The sequence below is a fragment of the Uloborus diversus genome, chromosome 4 (genome assembly GCF_026930045.1).
Source record: "Uloborus diversus isolate 005 chromosome 4, Udiv.v.3.1, whole genome shotgun sequence".
NCBI classification, from domain to species: Eukaryota; Metazoa; Arthropoda; class Arachnida; order Araneae; family Uloboridae; genus Uloborus; species Uloborus diversus.
In genome coordinates this window covers 40,564,798-40,584,960 of record NC_072734.1, presented here as the reverse complement: position 1 = coordinate 40,584,960, position 20,163 = coordinate 40,564,798, and positions in this window count along the sequence as shown.

The following is a 20,163-nucleotide window of genomic DNA, read 5'->3' as shown; positions in this document are numbered from 1 at the left end:
TAATATTTTGCAAATATTAAATAGGAATCAAAAGTCTGCTTTAGGCCATCTTACCCATTTTTCCAAGGGAAGGGGTGGAAAAAACTATAAACTCAATGTAAATTGTACCGAGAAAGAGAGAGAGAAAAAAAACACGTCCTCTTATAAGTAAATACATTAGTTCACCAAAGCCAGGGGTTGAGCAATTGCACACTGACCCCTTACATGACAGGCCTGGTCTACTACTTTCTACAATCCAAGTGTTCCCTAAACAAAATTAAAACACTAAATTGGGGCAAATGTTCCGACCCAACACGATGCAAACTCAATTATTTTAGAAATATTGATGCACGAAAAACCAGTGTTTTGGAACACCTGAAAATTTTATTGCTTCTTCTCTTCAATGGTATGCAAGTACTGCTGTACTTTTGCAGGATTTTAAATACAAACTAGTTTTTGGTATTTAAACATCTGGTTCGACAACATTTACTCATCGAGTAGATCATCTCTATTTATGGGGAATATTTTATAATCTCATTAATGGGCCATTCTAGCGTTACGTCGTGACTTTTTGACACTATTTCGTTGCAAATAACAATAAAAACCAATATGATGTTTTTAAAATATTTCTTAGCAGTTTTTATTGGATTAACAGAATATATGTAAGAGGTTTTTGGTGTCAGTTTTATTTAAATAGGACAATTCAAAAATTTTTTATAAAATTTTAAATACAGGGTTACGTGTGTGACTCAGAAAATCTGAAAATCAGCTACAGCTCATACTATTTTGTCATTTCCGTAAATGAACAATATTTTTTATGCATGTATCTAAGTATACTGAGTAAGTATTCCACAAATATTTTTTTCTAAAGCTCATACAATAGAACAAAAATATTTTATTAGCGTTTCGTGTGTGACCGCGTGCATTACACATTTGAAGGGGATTTTCTAATAAAAATCCACAGTTTACGTCAGATCTTTGCCAAATTGTACACAGATTATCTTTGGTGCTCAGCAATTCACATAGAGGTTCTTTCCCCCTTTGGTGTTTTTCTAAAAAATCCGTAAAACGGGATAGTGAGGCTTTGAAAAGGATTTTTTTTTAAAGAATTGCGTTCACATGGATTGATGCGGAATCGACTTTACATGCAATGCTTTAAAAAACCGAAAATCGCTATTTTTGGACTTGCGTCAGTCTGACTCTGAGGTACAGATTTAACTCTTTCCCGTTGGGGTAAACAGTTTCAATGGCTAAAATTAGATCGGATGAATTGAGAGACACATAATTTTGTACACGGCCTCCTACAGAACACTCTCTGAGAGAAACCGGGTACGAAAGATTTGATTTTATAAATGTATGTTTGCGAATGAAATCGTATTTTCCCCCAGAGCTTTTCGTTTTACCCCAGATATTATATAGTAGATGAAAGTAGAAAATCGTAATATACATATGTTTAGAAGTTCTATTTCATCAATCAGTAGCATGGCCGTGGGCAAGGGTGGGATGTGATATAGATGAGGTCATTTAACAACATAAATTAACCTCATAAAATCAACAAAATTATATACACGAAAACACACATGCAAGGGGTTAAAATAGCGCTTTTCGTCATTTAATTTCGAAAAATGTCATGTGCAAACCTTCTCCCCTATGAAAAATTTCTCGCTATGCTGCTGCCAACATTACTCAATCCAACATTATTCCATACATAATTAGACATCATTTAAAAAGAAAACTCAACATTTATAATTATGCACTAAATTTATGTAAACTGCACACAAAGTTGTAATTTACATCGAAATTTAATCCTTTAAAAAAACTGAAAGAATGAAAAACCTAATTGTTTCTATCACCTAAAAACTACACGATTTCTGGGGAGAATGGAAAGACACAAATTGCGCATCAAAAATAGCTGGAAAGGTGTATAACATAATTTAATGTTTTTTGTAACCTTCCTCAAAAGTAAAACTACTTGAAACCTGTTACTTCTCAATTGTAGTCATACATGCTAAACAGGAAAATGAAAGATCACTAAACTTTGAAAACAATTTTTCTCAGAGTCATCTCCAAGTAATGATAACGATTATAGGGTTACACAATATCCTACCTTTTTATTTTTGCGCTAGCGTCGTCATAATTTTTTGCATTTTAATACAAATATTCCCACCTTTTTGATTTTATTACGTAGTTTATACTCGTATCTCTGAGCGACAGTATTACAGCTGTTCGTTTTACGGATTAAATGTAAAAAAAAAAAAAAAAAAATCAACTAAATTAAGTTCCTCTTAGAAAAAGCTCTTTCTTTTCTTCTTTTTTTTTAAATTTATTTTCTAAAATTGTTTTGAAAATGAGTTTAAGATGCGATGCAAGGGCAAACTATCTCTTCAGCCTCGACATTGAAAAGTCTTCTTCACAAAGGAAACTTATCACAATAAAATCGAAACCTTTGAAGGGATATAATTACTCAACTCAACTTCAAAATATTTCTTCCTCATGCTACATTCCTAATGCCATTTTGTAAAATTCGGAAATTCGAAGCTTGAGGAAATTTTCCCCTCACATGATCCAAGGCCGAGAAATTCTATTGTAACATCGCCGTGAAAAGATTCAAGGGATGAGTGTCCCTCCTCCTCCCCAGAGAGTGCATTCTTCCGTTCCCCCCTCTGGAGTTCCAAAGAATTCTTGCCAAACTAGTTGAAACTTGTCACTTCACTTCAATGCATCTGACGAAGGTACCATTTGCGTCATTGGAGGGGTGGTCACATTGCTCCATTGCTGACCTTGATCCTGATTGGAAAAGAAGGAGGGATTCCCGGTTTTGGAAATCGCGTTCAAGTACCCCTATATAAGGTGTGGACTGCAGTACGAAGGAGATTCTGATTCAGAAAAACTATTCTCTCTTCGGTTTGTAAAGCAAGGAATTCAAAGATGAAATTCTTAAATTTGAAGTTCTTGGTGAGCATTTATATATTTATTTTTCAACTTAGAATTTGTATTTCTTCATTGAATCTTAAGAATTGTTGTGAAAAGTAATAAATTCTTAAGAGAATTTCGAAAAGTAATACATAAGCTATGATTTATATTTATTTGTTTATCAAAATTTGTACACTTGGTCAAATTCATTTTATTACTGTCTTGTTTTGTCTTATGCGAAAGTCTATTAAATATTTTTCTTTTTCAGTATTTTTTCTAAGCAATAATTTAACGTATTTTTTCGACGTAGTTTTCCAGTTTTAACGTTTTAATTTTAATATTTTTTAAAACTAAATTATTCTCTACTTTATACAACTTCAAATAACTACTTTGAACTTATTAAGACCATTTAAAAATAATTTTGTTATTTTCCTTTATGGAACTTTAAATTTGCTTACATTGATAAAATGTCCCCTGTTAATTGCTGCAGAGCAGATAAATTTGGAAAATTAAATCATTGAGCTAGGGAAAGAAACGATTGATTCTGAGCGACTAAAAAAATTGCAATTATTGACAACGAATCGTTTGCTTTAAAAAGAGAAATATTAGCTTTCACATGAATTCATTCATTTTGGACTAAAGACAAATTTAATTTAAATCATATTACTTTTTATTTGTTAAAATTGTTATATTTGTGAAGAAAGATATTTATTTAAAAAAAATGACTTCCAAGTGATGTATTTTTTGGATACGCTTCTTTTTTGTAACATGAAAAAACAGCGTAGTAAATCGTATCAAAATCAAATTATAACACGGGGGGTGTAAGTTTTCTGTCATTTGGCGGACTTTCGTCCTTTGAAAAAAACTTAAAATTGAGTGAGACGGAACACGATAAAATTTAGAAAGTATTAAATAATCTGACAGAGTTAAATCTCAGTGTTCAGGGATTTTTTTTAAAATTTGATTTGTAATTACATAATCATATTAAAGAGAAAACTTCTGCTCAATACCTAGTAATGAAAAATGAATTATTCTTAAATAAATGGAGATAACTTCCTACAATTTTCTTTCTCAAACAATCTTAAGAATTCAGACATACAGAATGTTTTATTTACTTAAAAACTAAATTTGGGATATACTACCCCTTTTTTATTTGAAATATTTGTGTTTTCAGCATTTTTGCAACTTTCACCCTTGCTCTAACTGAATAATAGCGATAACCATTCTTTAAAATATATTTTCAGTTAAATCACTTTTTTTAAAAACATTCTACTTAACGTATTTGATTATTTGATTCAGAAAAATTTTAACCGACAAACCCCCCTCCCCCCAGTCTGAGATGAGTAGTTTTTTTAGCACCTAGAAAAATGGATACATAAGCAGAAAAAAAAATAAAACAATACAGCATTTTCTAATTTATCTCTTCAGTTGTTGAGTAGTAAAATACATATTTTTTTTCCGACCCGGCGATTTTTGAACTTCATTAATTGTTTAAAAATAATGACTGACTTGTCCGAAACTCATTCGAGCAAGATTTGTTCTAATATAACGCAAAAGAAAAAGGAAAAAATCTCAGAAATGTTTTATCTTTGCTATCCGCCATTTCTGAGTCGGATGAATCTACGGCATGTTTGTTTTGCTGCCGGGAGACTACCTTTGTTAGAAAAGCACACTGAAAGGAAAACCTGATTTGTCACCACCAAAAAATGAATTCTGTAAGCAGTGGTATTATTTGCTATTGCTAGTTCAAAAAAAATTTTTTTGAAAATGCTTAGTATAAAATAAATATGAGCTCTGCTTTATACATTGCAGTAAAATACATTTTTGAGATAGAAAAACATCGTGAAGCTAGGTTGTTTACTTGTAGCTGAGATTTTTTTTAATATTTGATTTGTGTTGAATTTTGATATACGTTTTTATCAGGGTTGACAAAGTTTCAGACACTAATGTGAAAACCACAGTAAAAACCCTCCCTTTGAACCCAAAACTGTCCGAAAGTGTCCAAAACTGAATTTTTAGAGAGTTCGTATTTTGTGAGAAAACATCAAAAACAGAATAAAATGTATTACAGTAAATGTTTTATATTGAACATTTATTCAACGTGATCATTAAAGTACATATATTTATAACTTATTAATGCATCTGACTCTAATCTAGTTACATAGAAGTTGAATTATTGATTAAAATTTTCAGTTTGTATGCACGAGTTTTTTTTTTTTTTTTGAATAATAGTAACCAAATTTTCCTGTATTTATGCATGCGTGCAAATGAAAGTGTTCAAAATATAGTGCAATTCATAATTTTTTTGAAGGAAAAATATGTTTGTTTGAGACTCTTTTACAGCTTTGTGTGGATTTTCTTCTTTTGACTATGGTATGGCTCCATTTCATAATCTAAAAATAAATGACTGTCAATCTACTTCAGAAAAATGCCATTATTTGTTTCTAAAAACTAAAACTACTGTAGTTTTCGTTTACTGTCGTTACAGACTGTATTACATTAAAAATATGCATTAAAAAAACTAATTTAAGGCAAAACATCATGTAAAACTTATTCTATGCAGAAACCTTTTAAAAATTTATGCTTTTTCTTTTTTTACACGAAAACTTACACCGAATTTATCATTCTTATTTTCAAAAGGTGAGTAGAAATTGGAGGGTTAAAAATTTAGATTACAACGAAAGTACGCGTATTGTTTCTATTTATGCACTTTTTATAACATGTCCTTTTTATCACGTATATTTATTTCACGTGAAGAAACTGAAGATAGGTATTTTATTTTGACGCCTAGATGCTAATTCCAGGCGGCATCATGAAGCCGTGATTTAAATTCTTATTCCAAACAATGTCATGGTCTTTATTTATTTATTTATTTATTTTTTTGTAGGTTAATTCAACACATTTTATTTAATGCTTCTAAAATATATCGCTAAAAACAAAAAAAAAAAAAACGAAAAAAAAAATCAAGAAAAGTCAAAAATAATCTGAAGTAATTTTTAAAATATCGAAAAATTAAAAAAAAATGGAAAGTTGGTTATGTTGTCTCTCCCAATCCCCCTCACATAAACATAAAAACTTTTGAATGGATCGGTCGATATGAACAGTTTTTTGAACTGAACAGACACCTCGTTCCTATATTTCACTTTCTGATTTGAACAATTTCGTAAATTTTGGACACTTTAAAAATCCTTCTGAGAAATTACAGGCAAACGTAGTTCCCGAACTTACACGGATTTGCTTCAAACAAACTTTGTTGGGAAAAATTCTTCAGGAAGAAGATGTATGAAAAAGGTTTTTGATTTAACTATTAAGGATATTTCTTGAACAAATAAAATTTTTCAAGGTTAACACCTATGGGGGACGGGAAGGTACCAATATATTGAAAACATTGTGCGGATCTCAAGTGGTAGGAAAAAAGTTATCAATAAAAATTGAATACTGTCTTTCGTAGACTTTTCATTGACGCAAGTCAGAGATAGATATAACTGAATAAAAAAAAAAAAAAATGAATTCAAAGCGAAAATATTTTTACCATGGCCGCGGAGTCGGACTCTGAATTTTAGGGTTTTTGAGTCCAACTCCGGTTTCTGCGCCCCAAAATCTGTCCGACTCCTATTCTGACTCCGCATTCTTGGTAGCTATAGACTCCATCAAAATCAATCCGGCCCTGACTCCAACTCCGACTGCACTGATCGTTGAGATGAATTGCTTTTATTTTCGTTCTGAAGTTCTAATTTATTAATCTTATTTTTGGCAACGGTTAAAATAAAGTTCGGAAAGTTTTATTTTTTAACAGAAAGAAAGAGCTGTACAAACGATGAAATTTTTTTCGAAAATTATTTATTTATTTAAGAAGACATTTTATCATTATTTGTTTATTATTACTTATTTTGAGATAGAAAAATTACTTTCAAATTAAAAAAAAACCGCGTTCAAAAAACACCAAGGAACTAAAAGGCAAAAAATAACCAATTACACTTACATAATATTTCCTACTCAAAATTAGAAATGAAGTTCATTTTACAATTCCAGTACAAAAATCAACTAAACTAAACACCGATCTATAAAACATACACTGATTTCTGTGTTTGATTCTGTGTTTCTCTCAGCATAGTCAAGACTTGAAGTAATAGCTCGATTTGATTTAGAACCCTTTAAACTTTTAACTAAACCTCACGAAGAACGAGCATTAGTAGAAATGCAACAATTGATACATCTCATTTATTTCTGATGAAAAGTATAGACTGGATTTAGTATTTAGTTAGAACCATTTAAATGTTTAGTTTCCCAAACTACAAATAAACTGTAAATTGCAAGTCGAAAAATTGTAAATTATAAATTGTAACATTATAAATTGTTAAATTTTAAATTGTTATTTATATTTCACAAGAATACGTGTCATGTAACTCGTGATGAAAGTCGCATGGTTTTTCAAACGCCCCCATTATAGATGAAGATAAAAAATTCCATTAGAATGAATTTTATGTTTGCTTCAAAGAATCCTTGATTCATAATTTTCATTACTATTACTCTTAATAATAATGTTTTTTAGAATTTTCTTTAACTATATGGGTAAAGAAAACACATACCTTTGTTTTATGGCATTTTTTTTAAACAATGGGTTTTATATTTAATCGTTCGTGAGGGAAATAACATGAAATTTATTGTTTTTTACCCATTACTTTTCTCTAAAGAACAAATAGGGAAAATCAAAGATTTGGAACCTTAGTGTAAGGTTAGACCACCTCGTATCCACTAAACAAAAGAAATCTTTAAAGACGGTTCAATAAGCGAGACGATAATACAAAGTTAATAAAGTAAAAATCGCTTTAAATCTGAGTATGATATTTTAAGAGCTCCCTCAATCAATTTCATCAAATCCAAAATTGATTAGCATTAGACCGCCGGGGAAGTATACCGTTTAAAAAAAAAAAAGAAAATTTTCTGATCGGTACACGCAGGGGCATGCACAGAAATTTTGGGGCCCGTCACAACATACATAAAAAGCCGCATGACGAAATCGTAAAAAACATCGTGAAGCTAGGTTGTTTACTTGTAGTTGAGATTCTTTTAATATTTGATTTGTGTTGAATTCTGATATACGTTTCTAATATATATGAATAAAAAAAATATATATGTGGCAACGAGGGGGGGGGCTGGCTGAGGGACTTCTTTTGCCCAAAAGAACGAGAAACAAAAGTTTTTTTTTTATTATGATAAATGTATTCATTTTTATGTTTTTTATTTTTACTTTGTCCTTTCCCACGTAAAAGAAATTAGAAAAGAAAAAGCATGAAAAACGGCTTAATACATCTTAAAAAAATTTCTTAAAAGAAAAGAAGCCAAAAATATACAAAATAAACGAAATGGAATGTCTCGGCCCCTTATTTTCTTTCTTTTCTTTTTTCCAGTTCGTCTTGTTTTTGGCTCTCCTAACGGTAACTGCCACCGTAGGTTACAAACGTGGCGGCGGTGGACACGGCGGCTACAGAGGAGGATATGGTGGAGGAGGTCATGGTGGTTATAAAGGTGGACATGGTGGTTATAGAGGAGGTTACCACGGTGGTTACAAAGGAGGACATGGCGGATACAGAGGCGGATACCACAAAGGATAATATTCTTGCTGCGATATTGGGGTAAAGGCCAGGCATTTCAGAAATCGTAAGTTCTGCTAAATTTATCTAGTTCTGCCAGAACATTTTACAGCATAACACGAAGAGTTTAACTTGAATAATAAAATCAATAATGAGCTGAAAGTTACCATAACCACCAATAGCTTTTTAGTTACCAGTATGAAGAGAATCACAGCTATCCCGATAGGGTTTTTTCAACTTCAGCTCTGTCATGGTGGTTCTGGACTGATGATCGCTGATAAGCGTGAAACTGCAATCTTTAGATGCTGTAAACGAATTTTTTTTGGTTTGAAAAAATAGTAGTATTGCAATTCTTTAAGAGTTAGAAACTCTTTAGTTGTGCAGTGCGTTTAATAATACAAGCAAGGGTTTTCTCACCCCTGTATCTTAAAGCGGAACTAAAAATAATCAGAATGAATTTCCCCGATTTTTTATTTTTGGCGTTAAATTTTTTTCCCCTTTCTTTCTTTCTTTTTTTTTCTCATAAGATAAGAAAATCCTTGCTATAAGCGCTTTTTAAAGTATATATGCTACCGTGAAAGACTAAAATTGGAGAATGTCGACTCTCATCAAATATTTATCAGAAATATTCTATCTTTCGTCGCTTTTGGTACGTGAATGTTGACATTTACCAGATTTCTTACTTTTATAGCACTATAACCATTATACACAATACTCTCATATTTTTTACAGTTAAAGTTTTATTTTGCTCAAAAAGTACATTGCATGAAAAAAAAAAAAAAAAAGAACCCCGAAAAATTCCTGAGAAATGATGGGCAGCTAGTGTACCTAATCAAGTAAAAAAACAGGAAAATTTCCCGCTAAAAATCAGTAACCTTCCTGAAATTAACATGGAGTCTTCAAAGCATTTAGAGACTTTCTCTTTAAAATGCATCCATCTTTCGGGATTAAATCAGGAACTTTCACAAATATAATTATAGTAATATATCGGCATCTTCCTGATTTTCCAAGAAAGCTCATAAAGCAAAAATAGTTGAAACTAAGACAGAATTACAAGTAAATACGGAACAGCTTATTTGCCTGCAATTCCTTCAGAGCTACAATATCCAGAAACTGCATTTCGCCCTTAATTGAGGCTCAGTGAATCTAGAACTACCGGAGCTGAACGTAACGGAACTGAAGGAGTAACACCTAATAGAGAAACTGAATATATTTTACATTGATAGCTATAAATGCTTTTCATAAGATTGAGAAACCGACATTCACAAAACGTGTAGTATTTCAGGAAACTTTTTTGAAAATACGCTTATTTTTCACAAGAAACTGGTAAAAATTTGAAATCTCGGAAATGTTGGTCCGAAATAATTTGTGACTTTTTGAAATGTTCTTGCAGTATACATAATTTGTAAATAAGCACAGGAAATATAAGTTTAAAAAATTTCAGTTAATATAATATTTTTGTAGAAACATAATTAAGACGTCATGTAGTCCTACATAAGACCAAACGGGCAGGCAACATAGATTCACCGAACGATGTTTTCATAAAGCTTTCAACCTCCGCCTGTAATAAGGGTTGTTACTCATTATATATGTTGTTGGTTGCATAAATAACTAATGAATACTGGTGATATGATAGGAGGTTATAAATACACCACCCGGAGCACGCGCGTTGTCTGTCAGCCCAGCTTTTATAGCACAAAGTATAAGTACATAATTAGCAATGTCCGTTTATCATTTCCATAGTATAAAAAAAACAACAAAGTTTCCTATTTTTCAAAGTGTGTGTTTGTTAAATAAGTAGAAATCCAGATCTCTTCGGGGCATTTGTAAAGACAAAAAATTATTGCTGTTTTTCACTTCTTGTCTTCATCTCGTTTACGTTTTTTCTAAAGGTTAACTTGCATGGCTGCTAGCAATATTTCATTGTGGTCTTGGAACTCACGCCCGTAATATAAAAAATTAATATTCTTTGAACGCAAAAATATTTTTTTAGAAGTTTAACGCAATAAACGTTAACTTATATTTAAATATATGTAAAACTTAAATGCCGAAGTATGAAATTACTGGACTAAAGTGCAAATTTATACGAAAAAATACCACACCCGGAGCAATGGATTGTTAAAATTTACTTTTCTAAATGGATGCAAATTTGCGCGGCAGTTATCTAATGAGTGGGGCTGCGGATTTTCCTTGTGCGTGCAGACATTTTGCAGACGTTTCGGAGCTGTTGGCTTGAACTTGAATAGAACAATGACTAATCCTTTCGACCCATTCGCCCGTCGAAGGTCAGGAGGACACACTTTCCATTTTCTTTCAATGCTTTTTCCTTTATTACCCTAAGTCAGCGGATCCCAGTCTTTCTGAGGCAATTACCCATAAAGCGAAAATTTATTTGAGCAACTACCCCCTAAAAGAAAAAATCAGTATAAAAACAAATAAGCTAACGCATTATGTTTTCACCAAACTACCAAAATAATAATAATAATAATAATCATTCAGATAAAGAAAATACCTGTTTTTGTTGCAATTTGTTATTTAATCAAGAAGTAGTCAATGAGACGGTTGATATTGTTTAGTTTTGGCTAATGCACATCACAAGTGGAGCTCCAAGTTTATAGCCTTTTTTGTAAGTTATAAATCATTCAACTATTGATTGCTGATTAGGTAGTTAGGTTTTATACATATGTTTTCTAATAATTTTGTTTTGTGACCGAACAATGACTCAATCCTTGTACTTATTTTTACCCCTCGAAAAATTCCATCTACCACTTTGGGACAGAGCCCGATAAGGATAACAGAAGGCCCTAGGCCAAAAACTTTTTCTGAGCCCCCTGTAGTAGAACCTTACAATTTTAGCCATTTGGGGGTCCCTAATAAGCTGGGTCCCTAGACCATGGTCAAGTTGGCCTATTCAGTAATCAGGCCACTTCAATAATTCAGTTAACAGAGTGCAATCACTCCTGCCTTAGTGTTCAATTTCTGGTCTTCTGCTGCCAGAGAAATTTCTCCTGCTTTTTAAGGAATTAAAAATCACTGAATTTAAAACAAATATTAACATTTCATCGTAGTGAAAATATAGAAAACTGATGTTTTAGAATCAGAGGTTTGTTGTGCCGAAAATTTGGACAGTATGTCTTTGAAAAATGCTAAGAACTTGCCAACTCTACTGTTTTTAACGGGAGACTCCCGTTTTTTGCTTCCATCACCCGATTTCCCGTTTTTTACGATTTTTTCCCGTTTTTGCAGTTTTTTCAGTCAATCATCAAAAAGTTTCACTTTCTTCTCAATAGATGGCGCCCTTTTTCTAGTCTACCAATGTCAGGGCATAAGAATTTTTCCAATTAATAACTCATTTAGTAAAAATTAATTTTTTAGAAGTTTTCCACATTGCATGTTCAACGAAGCATGTGCTTTGCCGAATATTGCAGCAGATTTCAATCCTTTTGCATCTTGAAATTATTTCAATTATTTTGTATGTTTGAAGTTATTTTAACATGTGCTACCCTATACCTACTTAATTTATATTGTATTTTCATTATACATTGATTTCCTTTTTTTTTCGGATTTTAGTAATTACATTTTTGTAGCTACTTTTCTGGTAGAGATTGGAGAATGTACGAATTTTTAAGCAAATTCACTCTTTATTATTTAGTTTTTCCTTTACAGTATATTTTTCTTGCTGCTACCAATTTGCTTACATCTGCAAAAAATCCACATTTCACTTTAAATTTAGTATTCATGTTATTTAAAAGCATAATTTAATAATTCTGCAGCAAGGATACGTCGATGGTAAATCATATATATACCTCTAGTAAAATCTCCTGTTTTTTTTCCTTCGAAGGTTGGCAAGTATGTAAAGACAATTTTAAACAAACTTACTTCATTCCAGCAACTTTAAACAAATACTAGCACTTTCATCAATTTTTGCTTTCAAAAGGTTTTGCGGGGTGCTATTTTATATATATTTTTCATTTTTGTATTTTATTTGTTTTTAATGACCGTGTATAAATGTTAATTATAACTATTATAATTGCATAAATATCGTTCATTTTTTCGTTTAAAGTTTTCCGCTATAATCAATTGCTAAACCTCTCAAAAATGTATAGCTAAGAAAATGAAAAGTTGTCAGTTTTGTACAAGCTTTTATCTCTGGTTCCAAGGTACAAAAATATGTCTTGATTTCTCATTCTGTTTCTCCTTCATTTCTGTTTTGTAAGATAGTCAAGTCGAATTGATATGAAAGTGCTAGTGCCAAAATCTTAGAAGCAGCAACAATGAAATTAAAAAAAATAAACAAAGGTTTGCTTTCAAAACTAGATACAGACAATCAGTGATAGATGCACATTGTGTTTGCTTTTTTTAAGCATAATCTACGTGCACTGGGGAAAAAAACTTAAAAGAAATTCATCGTTATTTTAGAATACTATACAAGAGATTCGAGGTTCCATATGCCGCAGAAATTGCAGTTGAAACTTTCTTGCAACTAATTACTCAAAAAACTGTATGTAACAAATAGTACAAAGTATTTTTAAGATTTTCATAGTCCTTATGAAACTGTAAATTATTAATCGATGCTGTGTAATGATTATGAAATATAAACGTGATTAATTTACAAGTGCCAATTTCAAAATACAACTGAATTTTTGAATACATTAAAATCAAATTTGGCAGAAAGAAACCCTTGAAATAAATACAGCATTTTTCCTCCTTTATAAGTCACATTACGCTGCAATAAAAATTTGTTTTGAGACAAATTTATTCAGGATAGATATAAGACATCAATGTTTTTTCTTTTTTTACTTTTAGGGAAATGTAGGTTAAAACAGGATAAACATATTTAAGTTTTCAATGAGGGTATTTTCGTGCCCTGCTTAGCAAATTTTATAGCTTCATTTTCTCGATGGGAAAATTGAAATCTCGTTACAGCATGTCCCCTCAAAATCATCATGTGTTTACAGCAAAAGCGTCCCATTGAATGGAGAACTAAATTTTTTTATTGCAACTAAATTAAAAATTCTAATGCAACTGTTTTTTCAAGCAGTAAATAATACTACGGATTTCAGTTACTTCGCAAGTAGTAGAAAAATCCATGTACTCCTAAACATGTCTGGGATAAAAATTAACCACTTAATTTTTATTCAAAAACATAAGATTCTAATTTAATATGAACTATCGCCTAGAATACTGAAACACTTTACTTCAGTGTGACAACATTTAAACACATTTGTAAAGTGCTTTTTCTTTACTAATAATAAAGCTGAAAGTCTCTCTGTCTGTCGGGATCTCTCTCTGTCCGGATCTCTGACGTGCATAGCGCCTGGATCGTTCGGCCGATTTTCATGAAATTTGGCACAAAGTTAGTTTGTAGCATGAGAGTGCACCTCGAAGCGATTTTTCGAAAAATCGATGTAGTTCTTTTTTTATTATAATTTTAAGAACACAATTATCATATGATGGACGAGTAAATTACCACATTATCATAATGTGGAACCGTAACATGGGCACAAGCCAATTGGCGAGAAAATTCATCATACATTATTTGTATGGTATAGTATACAGGCGAACCAAAAGACCCTTTAATTTTCTATTACGGACAAAGCCGTGAGGGTACCACTAGTATTTTATAAAATTGAGGTTTTTTTTTTACTGCTCACTTAGCTGTTATTTCAAAGACGAGTATATATGCATATACTCGTATTTACAGAGCTCATCTTCTCTTCTTTTCAAATTCAGCCTCCTCACCCCATCTTTTGTTATTTTTACTTTGTATTTAAAAAGATTGTTACCTTTAAATTAGCGTTGTATCTCCACATCTTCTGTAAACATTAAAGCTAATTTCAGTGAGTGACAAATACCAAATATTGCTCTTTATATATGTGGGGTAATTATGGATCACTGGGGTAATTGCTGATCATGTATATTTTTTGCAAATATGATGGCGTTCAAGATAACGTGTTCATTATTTTAGTTCTTTTGGATGACTATTTAATATCCGCAAGCACTGCAAAAACACTAACAATACTGAGTTAATTCGGAAAAGAAGTATAATGTTAAGGAATAGGATTCAAAGGAAATTGAAGATCAGATTTTAGAGTGTTGAGGTTAAATGAAATAAATAAAAAATTTAAAAAAATCGTCTTGGCTGCTGCTTAGCAAAGATTAGCTGGCATATTTATTTCACCCAATGTATGATTTATAAATTACTGTTCTATAAACATTTCAAAAATGTATAAACTCAAAAAAAAAAAAAAAGAAAGAAAGAAAGAAAGAAACTGATAATTTACTTCCTCAAAAATGATCAAAAAATGTAGATCAAGGGCAATTCCTGAATACTGAAAGTTTGAAATATTTTAAATTATATTTTAATTTTCAAGGGAAAGAAAATTACCTAAGACTTTCCTCATAAGTGATCAAACTTTCACACTAAAATTAAACCTTGAACAGTTTTTTTTTTCACTTAAGTATTTTTGCATTTTTTGCTCAAGAATTACCTCAGTCACCCTACTTCCTATTCAGCAAGGAAACAAAACATACCTATCCAGAGGGCATATTTTGCACTATGAGAATAGTTCATTATATAGTGAAATCCCGTTACAATGAACTTCAAAGGATCGTAAATTTCATTCGTTGTGGCGAGAATTTCGCTGCAACGGAATTCAAGCAATGTAATAAAATTTAAAATAAGACTGAAAATTTATTTCGCTGAAATGGGTATCTCGTTGTAACGGTATTCTTTGTATCGGAATTTCACTGAACTTAATTAATAATGTTTGCAGAATAAGAGCAAAGGATGCAAAGATGAATAAAATTTACTGTGCCTTTATGTAACACTCTCCCCTTTAAGCTAATATATTCTCTTTTTCTTGCAGATGTCAATTCAGAAGATTTTGAACGGAAGGAATCTCTCATTGTATCATTGGGTTAAATTAATAATAAATAAATATTTTTTTATTTTACGTTTCTCTGTTTCTGCTTCTTATTTTTTATAAAAAATTTTTTTACAGACTTGATTTTTGGAAAAAATTCCAGTTGAAAATAATATCGTGATAACATCTACGCTCTAGTTAAAAACGTTTATGTGAAACAGTTTTTACATTACACACTGGTTTCTTGCTTTTTTCAAAAAAAAAAAAAAAAAAAAAAGATTATAAAACATTGCACAAATATTATTTACGCAACACTTTAAAATAATATTGTGGTAATATTTATTCAACTGTTGAAAAAGAAACTACGAAACAGTTCTATGTCTCACAAATTTTGTGTTCTCAGCTAAAATCTTCTAAATTCTATTTAAAAGCTACAAATAAAGCAATAGTCTCCCTTCATTATTTTTAAAAATCTGGGTTCGGAATACTATGTTTTTACACTGTTTTTAACTACCTAAAATCACACAAAAGATTATCTGCCCCTTTTTTTTTCTTTTTTATTTTTAAGATGACGACTTTTCGAAACAAAACAAAAAAGTATTTTTCCCCAACTTCAAAACATTTTTTTTTCTTGGAAGAAAAAAAAATCATGAGGCAGTAGAAAATTTCAAGAATTGAAGTTTCTTTTAATAGGATTTTTTACTAAAAATCCTGGTAGAGTATATCATTTACCTGATAATTCATAAGATCATTAACTATCAATTCAACATTTATAACAAAAGTTTTATTTTATTTTATTTTAACCTCTATGCTAAATACAATATTTTAAACTTGTCCTACACCACACAATAAAATAACTGCACCCTTAATATTGTTTTGAAGGACACCTTTCATATCATTTTATACCTTAATTTCTAACAAAATTTAAAACACTTTTATAAGTCAAAAAATAAATAAATTGTTAAGTTCTTTCACTAATTGAAAACCATTCTTTAGAAGAAGTGAAGTTATTGATGAGAGAATGCATATTTTCCAGTCGTAAACATCAAGAAATAATATCTCTTTTAACAGGATCCCCAACTAAAAATTCCGTTAGTTCATGGTTACATGAAGCATCAATTAAAAACTATACTATCAACAGGCACAACGGAAGAAATGCATCGACAATTTTATTCACTGCTTAAAAAAACTTCTTTTGAAAGAACATTTTGGATAACAATTATTTTACATGAGGCAGTGGTAACTTCAAGAAATGGTTTTTCTTTTAATGAGATTTACTACAAAAAAATTCTGCTAATGTAGAGATTTTAATTGATAATTCACGAAATCATGAACTACAATTAAGTAAAACAGAAGAAACTCATTCTATCAATTTTGAAGCAGTAGAATCTGGAACATAACGCAATTGCCGGCAAGAAAATGAATAATTTTCAATTGAATTTTTTTGTATATTTTGTTATTTTCCAAATGTCGTACTCACCAGATTATTATTCACAAGTGCAACCTCATCTTCTTAAATGTTTTCTTTTATTCTGAATCAGAGAACAGACAGCGCCTATCCCAAGTTCTACGCTTAACGCAGTAAGGCGTCTCACAAGGGATTGCTGCACCAGTTTTGTGTTCCCAACTAAAGATAAAAATCTTTAGTTCAGAGCTTAAAAAAGCTCTGTTAAAAATATTTAAAAAAAAATACAAATATGGCAAAAATTTCATTTTTTAAAAAAACTTTTTTCAGAATACAAAATTTTCAACTAGTCCCACATCACACAAAAAACTACCAAAAGTTCTTTTTTTAACTTTTAAAAGCGAGAGAAAAATAAAAAAGGCAATTTTATTCACTGCTTAAAAATAGTTCTTTTAAAAAAAATATTTTGTTTACCGATTAGAAAATTGATATTTTCCATGAGACAGTCATAAACTTCAAGAAATATTTTTTTCTCTTAATAAGTTTCCCTACTAAAATTGTTGCTAGTGAAAAGTTTAAAATTGATATTGCACTAAACCATGAACTATCAATAAGTAAAACAGAAGAATTTTTTTCTAATAATTTTGAAGCTACAGAATTTGGAACATAACACGACTGCCGGCAGGAAAGTAAATAATTTTCATTTTGCTCATTAATTTTATATTGATTCATGAACACCTTCCTACCCATGTTACGATATATGTTTTACGCAACCTCATTCATAAATATACACTTCACTTTTTATAAACTTTTTCTGAGTGGGAGAACAGAGTGCCTATCCCAGTCTCACAACTGATTGCTAGGCAAGTTTTGTGATCTCAGCTAAACACTATTAAGCTCTGCTTAAAAGATGCAAACATGGCAACAGTTTCTGTTCATTTTTTTTAAACTCTTTGAAGTGCATAATATTTTCCACTGGTACCACATTACGCATAAAACTGCCAAAAGTTATTTTTAAAAACTTTTAAAAGCGTGAAAAAAAAAAGGCAATTTTATTCTCTGCTTAAAAATATTTCTTTTGAAAAAAATATTTTGTCTACCATTTAGAATATTAATATTTTCCATGAAGCAGTCGTAAACTTCAAAAAACATTGTTTCTTTTAAAAAGTTTCCCAGCAAAAAGTTTTGTTAGTCAAAAGTTTAAATTGATATTTCATGAAACCATGAAATATCAACAAGTACAACAGAAGAAATTTTTTCGAACAATTTTGAAGCTACAGAATTTGGATTATAACACGACTGCCGGCAGGAAAGTAAATAATTTTCATTGAAATATCTATTCATATATTGTTTTATGAACTCCTTCCTACCCATGTTACGATACACATGTTTTATGCAACCTCATTCATAAAAATAATTTTTTTCCTGAGTGGGAGAACAGCAAGTGCCTATCCCCAGTTCCAGTGTTTGCTAGGCAAGTTTTGTATTCTCAACTAAGCACTATTAAGCTCTATTTAAAAGATGCAAACATGGCATCAGTTTCATTTTATTTATTTAAACTCTTTCGACTATACAATATTTTCAACTGGTCCCACATCAAGCAAAAAACTACCAAAAGTTATTTTTTTAAACTTTCAAAAGCGAGAGAAAAAAAAAGAGACAATTTTATTCACTTTTAAAAGCGAGAGAAAAAAAAAAGACAATTTTATTCACTGCTTAAGAATATTTCCTTTTAAAAAATAATTTGTCTACCAATTAGAATATTAATATTTTCCATGCTGCTAAAAGTTTTCCTAAAAGTGAAAAGTTTTAAATTGATGTTTCACGAAACCATGAACTATCAATAAGTGCAACAGAAGACATTTTTTATAACTATTTTGAAGCTACAGTCATTTGGAATATAACACAACTTCCGGCAGGAAAGTAAATAATTTTTATTTGGATAATTATTTATATATTGATTTATAAACACCTTCTTACCCATGTTACGCTACACATGTGTTATGCAACCTTACATATATATACTGTGGACTCCCTCTATCTGAACACTCTCTAATGTGAACACCCCGATATTCTGAACATATTTTGATGGTCCCGTCGAAAATCCATGGACTTAACATAGGCCGACCTCTCTGTGCTCTGTATACCCTATAATATGAACACCCCAGTATTATGAACGCTATTTTCCATTCCCTTCAATTATCTATCTCTTTATATACTGAACATGTTCACAATCGGTACTCGGGAATTCCTATGAATCAAATTTTAAAGCCTAAAACACATTCACGATTTTATCACTTATTGATTGGCAACAAAGAGAAAACAGATAGAGGAAGAAGAAAAATTATTTTTCTGAATATTACTGCGTCATATGAAATCATTCAGCTGAGCAATATGAGCCTGAAGTTTCTGCCACTGAACTATATTTCGAAAATCCAACCATTGTATCAAATTGTTTTCAAGACCTTTAAAGTATGATTACCTTCAAACAAACTGAGGCTGAGAATAACCCGGAAGTATTTTCACTTGGATGATAACGCATACCTTGCTTGAGAAAACGCAATGCAAAAGCAAATTAAAAATAACTTTTCTTAAAAGGTATTGTACGGGGGCTGAATTGTAACACTTTAATGTTGAATACTACGTTATAAACTTTTGAAACTAAAAAAGAAATAAATAAATGCAAGAGTTAAAGTCCTACCGAGTTGAATTAGACATTGCACTAGCCACCAATTCAAAATTCAACACCTAAACTGAGGGCAAAGTACTGAGCATAGTCTACTAACGCAATAGAATACATATGCATGCACTATCCAGTCTCCCATGAGTGTTCAGAATAGAGAGAGTCCACTGTATGTGTGTGTGTGTATATATAGGTTATATATATATATATATATATATATATATATATATATATATATATATATATATATATATATATATATATATATATATATTATTATTATTATTATTATTATTATTATTATTATTGTTAAAAAAGTTGTTGTTCTTGAAGTCTACTTTATGTAGTTGGCGAACTCAAAAAGAAAAATGTCTTTGTGTACCATCATTCATTTCTGTGATTTGATAACCTAGAAAAGTAGGTTGTTTCCCAATATGACCATAGTTCGTCGTATTAGCACTCCAGTGTCCTTATATATAGTATGTCACCGGAATATCGGGTGGAGGATAATATTATCCGCTGCATATGTTGCACATAAGTGCACGAGCTACGCACGGGAGTGACAAAAAAAAAAAAAAAAACCACACACACACACACACACACACACACACAACAGACACAGAATAACGAATTTTCTCGAATGTGACGATTGCCTTTTCTCTTTTCCATGGAAGTAACTGTGAGAGTAAAGATGGAATTTTCGGTAATGTTTTTGAGGTTCTC